Raw genomic sequence first — 8,950 nt, forward strand, 5'->3', positions numbered from 1 at the left:
CCCTTTTTAGTTTTTTCCCTAACCCTAACCCTAAAACGAGACGCAGAGCACAGCAGGTAACCCGGAACAAGAATATTTCAAAAATAAAAGTGAAGGCAATATAATGACCGTATGCAAGAAATGAATACATTAATTAATTGATCTGGGCCGATGGGAGTGTGTTAGCATCAGTAGTTGACTATATGCTGTTTAATATTCATTTATCTATGTACACAGCAATAATCAACTCTTAGATTAATCGGTGCATTGATGCAGTATTATGCAATACAGTTCGTGCACTGCTGTCTGTCCACAGGTCTCAGTTTTCGGTAAGTAGGCAATTTATAACCATAGGTGTGTTGTATTTGTTCTAAAACAGTTTTCTTTACACTTTAAAACAGTGTTTGATAGTAAAAATCATTTAGCTGACTATCAATTGTGCGTTTGCTACTTTAGCTAACGCCATAACAGCTAACGTTAGCTTAGTTGCTACGAGCTAGCCTAGTTATGTGGTAACATGATGTGAAGGTGATATGTAACGTTATGTTAACATCAAGCTAACATGGTATTGCTCTCAAGTGTAATGCTAGGTGAATTCAATTTGAGTAGCTTTTAGACTGTTTTAGTAGCGTGTGGACTTCACAAACATGCAAATGTCAATGGACTATTTAATGAGTTGTAGACTGGCCATGCTGATTGCCAACTGTATATTCCTGACTGGTTGCAAGTGTGTTTTCAAGTATTTTCAGTGTGGTAGAATTAGACAAAGCTAACTGAAATCATGTTAGTAAATGGTGTTGAAGATGTTCTCAAACAGCAAGGGGTTAATGTTACCGTCCCTCATAATGTAAACTGAACGGCGTGACACCGTAACGTTACGCAGCAAGCTGCCGTTCAGTCAATTCAATGACGCTGAGTCATTACAGAGCAACAGCAGCTCACTTTGTGTAAGTCTAGTCTGAGTTCACCAGAAGCAGGCTTCAGTAAAGAGAAAGTAATCACCAGGTTGTGCTTTATGAGAATAACTATAAGTAAAGGTAGTAGGGTTATGTAAGCAGAACTAAGATAATTCATTATTCCATGAAGAGAATGTAGAATGAAGTCAGTGTATTTTTTAAAGTCTCCATAGGTCCTATATATATTCTAGACATTTTTTGTAATTATTGATGTTTTGAGGGATATTTCAACAACTGTAATCCTTTTATACAGGCGACAAGTGCTTTCAACCCTTAAAGGGCGGCCATCCTCCGGGCATCCAACCTGAGGAAGATGATGGGCATCTCATTCTGAAGTACATGGTAAGTTAATGTAACCAGCCACATGTACTGTTTTGTATTACAGAACATGTTTTAAGATCCTAATATCACTAATAGTTATAACAAGTCATTGCGACAGCAGAAAAAACTCAGTTCACGCCTGTTGAATAGAACATGTCTGTGATTTTGAGAAAGTAAAACAATGCTGAACTTTTTTGCTTTAACTTGTCATTGTGAAGTAAATGTTGATTGCACAGTGTAAGGGCTATAGAAAAATGACACCACGTTCCTTTTGTCTTCCCCACCATGGTCTGCTGTTCAAGTTAAAATGTGTCAGAAATGAAGTGATGGGATTTACTAGGTTACATGTGTCACACATCAGTCATGTGAATTAGTAGAGAGTGGGAACCTCCACACCACTGGTGGTACCGCTCCATAGAGGGATGTACAGACTACTAGCACTGTTTTAAATAATGAAGCACATTGTATTCATATGTGAATAACGTCTATTAATTCCTAATAGGTAGGGAGAGATCTTCCAACTGTATATTAATGTGTTCCATTGATTCTCTCATATACAGCACGCCTTGGCTGGCAGCACAGTGACTGTTTCAAAGACGGCCTTCCTGCGGCTTCATCGATCATGACCCTTTTTTTGCCAGGAGCTGGCTGCTCTGGTGTTCACAAAGGACGTCCTTGCACTGTCCACCCTGACTGGGAAGTCTGGGAAAGTGGGAACACCGAAAAGACAACTGGACGTTGCCAAAGTGCAGGCCTCAACAGGTAGGTAATCGTCTTGAGTCGTATGTAGACAATTTAAAGCTTCTGTGATTTATAAAGCAGCAGGATCACATGTTCGTGGTAAACACACCACCCGTGATGAAATATATGTTCGACCTGCACTGGTAGGAATATTGGCATATCATATTGATATAGTTCCTCAATGTTAATCCTGACATCAGTTCTCGTCTCTTCTCTTAACAGATGCTGTTATTCAAGAGTTTCCGCAGACGAGTGCCTCGGACGTGCGAGCGGTCATCAGACGGAAGTGTAACAACGAGCAGTTAAACCAAAAGAAAGGAACATAATGTGGAGCATGTTTGAGTTTCTATTTAGTGAGCGAGAGTCTGCAGCGATGCAATTTGTTTTGATGGTTCAGTGTTCTGTGTTTTAATTTGAAACATGGTCATTCTGTTTTCTTTAGTGATACATGTACCATGTAAACTTCAAGCAGAATTGTTTTGCTCTCTGTTAAGTATATTTTGTTGTATTTCTCGAAAATGCACTATATTACATTTATTTGAAAGTGTTTAAAGATTTAATTTGCAAATCGTACAATTATTGGCAATGTATTTGCAATGTACTATTATTTATATCGATATGTCGATTTGAAATTCAATAAATGTTTTTGAACTTTTTATTATTGTTTCATCTTATTGTTCAAAACAAGATCAATTACATCAGGTATTGTTAATATTTGTGGTTACACTTATCACAATGTGTTTTCTGTGCATGCATTACACTAGCAAACTTGGTTTTTCCTTTACTACTTTATTGACTTGAAAGCGAAATAAGTACCACATCAAATTCCAAACTTTTTATTTTAACGCGTCATACTGCCTGTATAGAATCAAACACCTGCTACCTGGAAGGGGATCTGATCATTTAAACCACTATAAAGGCCAACACAGTGTACTCAGGCAAAATGTGACCTTTGACCTTTGTGATGATAGAGCAAATTAATCAAATTTACAACGAAAGAGGAAACTAATATCGTATCTCACTAGAAACATTGCTTTTTCCTACAAAATTACATTCCAATATCATTAAACTGCAATTTCAATTACATTTCGAGGGACATGTTTTTTCTCTCATATCACGGTCGCAGTTTTCAACAGCCCTCCTCCCACAGCAGTCTTCTGCAGACCAGTGTTATTGGATGGGAACTTAATTTTACGACAGTGTCATGCTGGTGTGTCCAACATGCTAAATAGCTGGTAGTCTGTTGCATTGGTTCCCAACTCAATTCATCCTGACGGTCTGCATCCGCCGACAGCTCCAGAGATCAACCTGAGGGGTCACGAGACCGGTAACATGGCAGCAAAGAAGAAAAGAGAACCAATTGATCTGGTTTTTGATCTTGTCTTTTGAGATTAGGGAAAACAAATGAAAACACTCTCGAGTCAAACTTTCTGTAACTCAATGGCATTAAAACTGAAGTCATTTTATTTGGACTACAGCATTTAACCCAGATATGGGTCCAACCTGGCAGCTTTCAGGTCTGGTGACAGGGACGAGCTCAGGAGAGTCAAGCGCGACCTGAAGTTGATGATCAGAGAGTGCAAGGACACCTACAGGAGGAGGCTGGAGGCCAAACTCCAGCAGAACAATGTGAAGGAGGTGTGGACGGGGATGAAGCAGATAACCGGCTTCAATGTTGGAGGCAGACAACCAGGGGGCTCCCTGGAGCGGGCCAACGAGCTAAACTCTTTCTTCAATAGATTTAGCTCAGAGCCTCCTGGTGATGAGGATACTCTGATGATGAGGATCATCTGGTGATGAAGAAACTCTGGTGATGAGGATACTCTGTTGATGAGGATACTCTGGTGATGTAGATAATCTGGTGATGTAGATACTCTGGTGATGAGGATACTCTGGTGATGAAGATACTCTGGTGATGAGGATACTCTGGTGATGAAGATACTCTGGTGATGAGGATACTCTGGTGATTGGGATAATCTGGTGATAAAAATATTATCGTGATGAGGATACTCCGGTGATGAAGATACTCTGGTGACGAGGATACTCTGGTGATGAAGATACTCTGGTGATGAGGATACTCTGGTGATGAAGATACTCTGGTGATGAGGATACTCTGGTGATGAGGATACTCTGGTGATGAAGATACTCTGGTGATGAGGATACTCTGGTGAAGAGGATACTCTGTTGATGAGGATACTCTGGTGATGTAGATAATCTGGTGATGTAGATACTCTGGTGATGAGGATACTCTGGTGATGAAGATACTCTGGTGATGAGGATACTCTGGTGATGAAGATACTCTGGTGGTGAGGATACTCTGTTGATGAAGATACTCTGGTGATGAAGATACTCTGGTGATGAGGATACTCTGGTGATGAGGATACTCTGGTGGCGAGGATACTCTGGTGGTGAGGATACTCTGGTGATGAGGATACTCTGATGATGAGGATCATCTGGTGATGAGGATACTCTGGTGATGAAGATACTCTGGTGATGAGGATACTCTGGTGATGAAGATACTCTGGTGATGAAGATACTCTGGTGATGAGGATACTCTGGTGATGAAGATACTCTGGTGATGAGGATACTCTGGTGGTGAGGATACTCTGGTGACGAGGATACTCTGGTGATGAAGATACTCTTGTGGTGAGGATACTCTGGTGGTGAGGATACTCTGATGATGAGGATCATCTGGTGATGAAGAAACTCTGGTGATGAGGATACTCTGTTGATGAGGATACTCTGGTGATGTAGATAATCTGGTGATGTAGATACTCTGGTGATGAGGATACTCTGGTGATGAGGATACTCTGGTGATGAAGATACTCTGGTGATGAGGATACTCTGGTGATGAGGATACTCAGGTGGTGAGGATACTCTGGTGATGAGGATACTCTGGTGATGAAGATACTCTGGTGATGAGGATACTCTGGTGGTGAGGAGACTCTGGTGATGAGGAGACTCTGGTGATGAAGATACTCTGGTGATGAGGATACTCAGGTGGTGAGGATACTCTGGTTACGAGGATACTCTGGTGATGAGGATACTCTGGTGATGAAGATACTCTGGTGATGAGGATACTCTGGTGGTGAGGATACTCTGGTGACGAGGAAACTCTGGTGATGAAGATACTCTTGTGGTGAGGATACTCTGGTGGTGAGGATACTCTGGTGATGAGGATACTCTGATGATGAGGATCATCTGGTGATGAAGAAACTCTGGTGATGAGGATACTCTGTTGATGAGGATACTCTGGTGATGAAGATACTCTGGTGATGAGGATACTCTGGTGGTGAGGATACTCTGGTGATGAGGATACTCTGGTGATGAAGATACTCTGTTGATGAGGATACTCTGGTGATGAAGATACTCTGGTGGTGAGTAGACTCTGGTGATGAGGATACTCTGGTGATGAAGATACTCTGTTGATGAGGATACTCTGGTGATGAAGATACTCTTGTGGTGAGGATACTCTGTTGATGAAGATACTCTGGTGACGAGGATACTCTGGTGATGAAGATACTCTGGTAATGAGGATACTCTGGTGGTGAAGAGACTCTGGTGATTGCGATAATCTGGTCATAAAAATATTATCGTGATGAGGATACTCTGCTGAAGAGTATCTGGTGATGAGGATACTCTAGTGGTGAGGATACTCTGGTGACCAGGATACTCTGGTGCTGAAGATACTCTGTTGATGAGGATACTCTGTTGATGAGGATACTCTGGTGATGATGATACTCTGGTGATGAGGATACTCTGGTGGTGAGGATACTCTGGTGACGAGGATACTCTGGTGATGAAGATACTCTGATGATGAGGATCATCTGGTGATGAAGAAACTCTGGTGCTGAAGATACTCTGTTGTGAGGATACTGTGTTGATGAAGATACTCTGGTGATGTAGATAATCTGGTGATGTAGATAATCTGGTGATGAGGATACTCTGGTGATGAAGATACTCTGGTGATTGGGATAATCTGGTGATAAAAATATTATCGTGATGAGGATACTCCGGTGATGAAGATACTCTGGTGACGAGGATACTCTGGTGATGAAGATACTCTGGTGATGAAGATATTCTGGTGAAGAGGATACTCTGGTGGTGAGGATACTCTGTTGATGAGGATACTCTGGTGATAAAGATACTCTTGTGGTGAGGATAGTCTGGTGATGAGGATACTCTGTTGATGAAGATACTCTGGTGATGAGGATACTCTGATGATGAGGATAATCTGGTGATGAAGAAACTCTGGTGATGAGGATACTCTGTTGATGAGGATACTCTGGTGATGAAGATACTTTGGTGATTAGGATCATCTGGTGATACAAATATTATGGTGATGAGGATACTCTGGTGATGAAGATATTCTGGTGATGAGGATACTCTGGTGGTGAGGATACTCTGGTGATGAAGATACTCTGGTGATGAAGATACTCTGGTGATGAGGATACTCTGGTGATGAAGATACTCTGGTGATGAGGATACTCTGGTGGTGAGGATACTCTGGTGACGAGGATAATCTGGTGATGAAGATACTCTGGTGGTGAGGATACTCTGGTGACGAGGATACTCTGGTGATGAAGATACTCTTGTGGTGAGGATACTCTGTTGATGTAGATACTCTGGTGACGAGGATACTCTGGTGATAAAGATACTCTTGTGGTGAGGATAGTCTGGTGATGAGGATACTCTGTTGATGAAGATACTCTGGTGATGAGGATACTCTGATGATGAGGATAATCTGGTGATGAAGAAACTCTGGTGATGAGGATACTCTGTTGATGAGGATACTCTGGTGATGAAGATACTTTGGTGATTAGGATCATCTGGTGATACAAATATTATGGTGATGAGGATACTCTGGTGATGAAGATATTCTGGTGATGAGGATACTCTGGTGGTGAGGATACTCTGGTGATGAAGATACCCTGGTGATGAAGATACTCTGGTGATGAGGATACTCTGGTGATGAAGATACTCTGGTGATGAGGATACTCTGGTGGTGAGGATACTCTGGTGACGAGGATAATCTGGTGATGAAGATACTCTGGTGGTGAGGATACTCTGGTGACGAGGATACTCTGGTGATGAAGATACTCTTGTGGTGAGGATACTCTGTTGATGTAGATACTCTGGTGACGAGGATACTCTGGTGATGAAGATACTCTGGTGATGAGGATACTCTGCTGGTGAAGATACTCTGGAGATGAGGATACTCTGGTGATGAAGATACTCTGGTGATGAGGATACTCTGGTGATGAGGATACTCTGGTGAAGAGGAAACTGTTGATGAGGATACTCTGGTGATGAAGATACTCTGGTGATGAGGATACTCTGGTGGTGAGGAGACTCTGGTGATGAGGAGACTCTGGTGATGAGGAGACTCTGGTGATGAAGATACTCTGGTGATGAGGATACTCTGGTGATGAGGATACTCTGGTGATGAGGATACTCTGGTTACGAGGATACTCTGGTGATGAATATACTCTGGTGATGAGGATACTCTGGTGATGAGGATACTCTGGTGATGAGGATACTCTGGTGGTGAGGATACTCTGGTTACGAGGATACTCTGGTGATGAGGATACTCTGGTGATGAAGATACTCTGGTGATGAGGATACTCTGGTGGTGAGGATACTCTGGTGACGAGGAAACTCTGGTGATGAAGATACTCTTGTGGTGAGGATACTCTGGTGGTGAGGATACTCTGGTGATGAGGATACTCTAGTGGTGAGGATACTCTGGTGACCAGGATACTCTGGTGCTGAAGATACTCTGTTGATGAGGATACTCTGGTGATGAGGATACTCTGGTGATGTAGATAATCTGGTGATGTAGATACTCTGGTGATGAGGATACTCTGGTGATGAAGATACTCTGGTGATGAGGATACTCTGTTGATGAGGATACTCTGCTGAAGAGGATACTCTGGTGATGAGGATACTCTAGTGGTGAGGATAGTCTGGTGACCAGGATACTCTGGTGCTGAATATACTCTGTTGATGAGGATACTCTGGTGAAGAGGATACTCTGTTGATGAGGATACTCTGGTGATGTAGATAATCTGGTGATGTAGATACTCTGGTGATGAGGATACTCTGGTGATGAAGATACTCTGTTGATGAGGGTACTCTGTTGATGAAGATACTCTGGTGATTGGGATAATCTGGTGATAAATATATTATGGTGATGAGGATACTCTGTTGATGAAGATACTCTGGTGATGAGGATACTCTGTTGATGAGGATACTCTGGTGATGTAGATAATCTGGTGATGTAGATAATCTGGTGATGAGGATACTCTGGTGATGAAGATACTCTGGTGATGAAGATACTCTGGTGATTGGGATAATCTGGTGATAAAAATATTATGGTGATGAGGATACTCTGGTGATGAGGATACTCTGGTGATGAGGATACTCTGGTGGTGAGGATACTCTGGTGATGAGGATACTCTGGTGGTGAGGATACTCTGGTGACGAGGATACTCTGGTGACGAGGATACTCTGGTGATGAAGATACTCTGTTGATGAGGATACTCTGGTGATGAAGATACTCTTGTGGTGAGGATACTCTGGTGATGAGGATACTCTGGTGGTGAAGATACTCTGGTGATGAGGATACGCTGGTGATGAAGATACTCTGGTGATGAGGATACTCTGGTGATGAGGATACTCTGGTGATGAGGATACTCTGATGATGAGGATCATCTGGTGATGAAGAAACTCTGGTGATGAAGATACTCTGTTGTGAGGATACTGTGTTGATGAAGATACTCTGGTGATGTAGATAATCTGGTGATGTAGATACTCTGGTGATTGGGATAATCTGGTGATAAAAATATTATCGTGATGAGGATACTCCGGTGATGAAGATACTCTGGTGACGAGGATACTCTGGTGATGAAGATACTCTGGTGATGAAGATATTCTGGTGAAGAGGATAATCT

At 42.1% G+C, this 8,950-nt stretch overlaps 1 long non-coding RNA gene across 1 annotated transcript; it reads left to right on the plus strand.

Annotated features, from left to right (window-relative positions):
* The first annotated feature begins 100 nt into the window (after positions 1-100).
* Positions 101-2,616, plus strand: LOC306792457. Its single transcript, XR_013772810.1, has 4 exons — positions 101-308; positions 1,189-1,277; positions 1,817-2,018; positions 2,220-2,616. It is a non-coding gene; the product is annotated as an uncharacterized lncRNA (long non-coding RNA).
* Positions 2,617-8,950: the final 6,334 nt, after the last annotated feature.

The sequence above is a fragment of the Melanostigma gelatinosum genome (genome assembly GCF_949748355.1).
Source record: "Melanostigma gelatinosum genome assembly, chromosome: 18".
NCBI classification, from domain to species: domain Eukaryota; kingdom Metazoa; phylum Chordata; class Actinopteri; order Perciformes; family Zoarcidae; genus Melanostigma; species Melanostigma gelatinosum.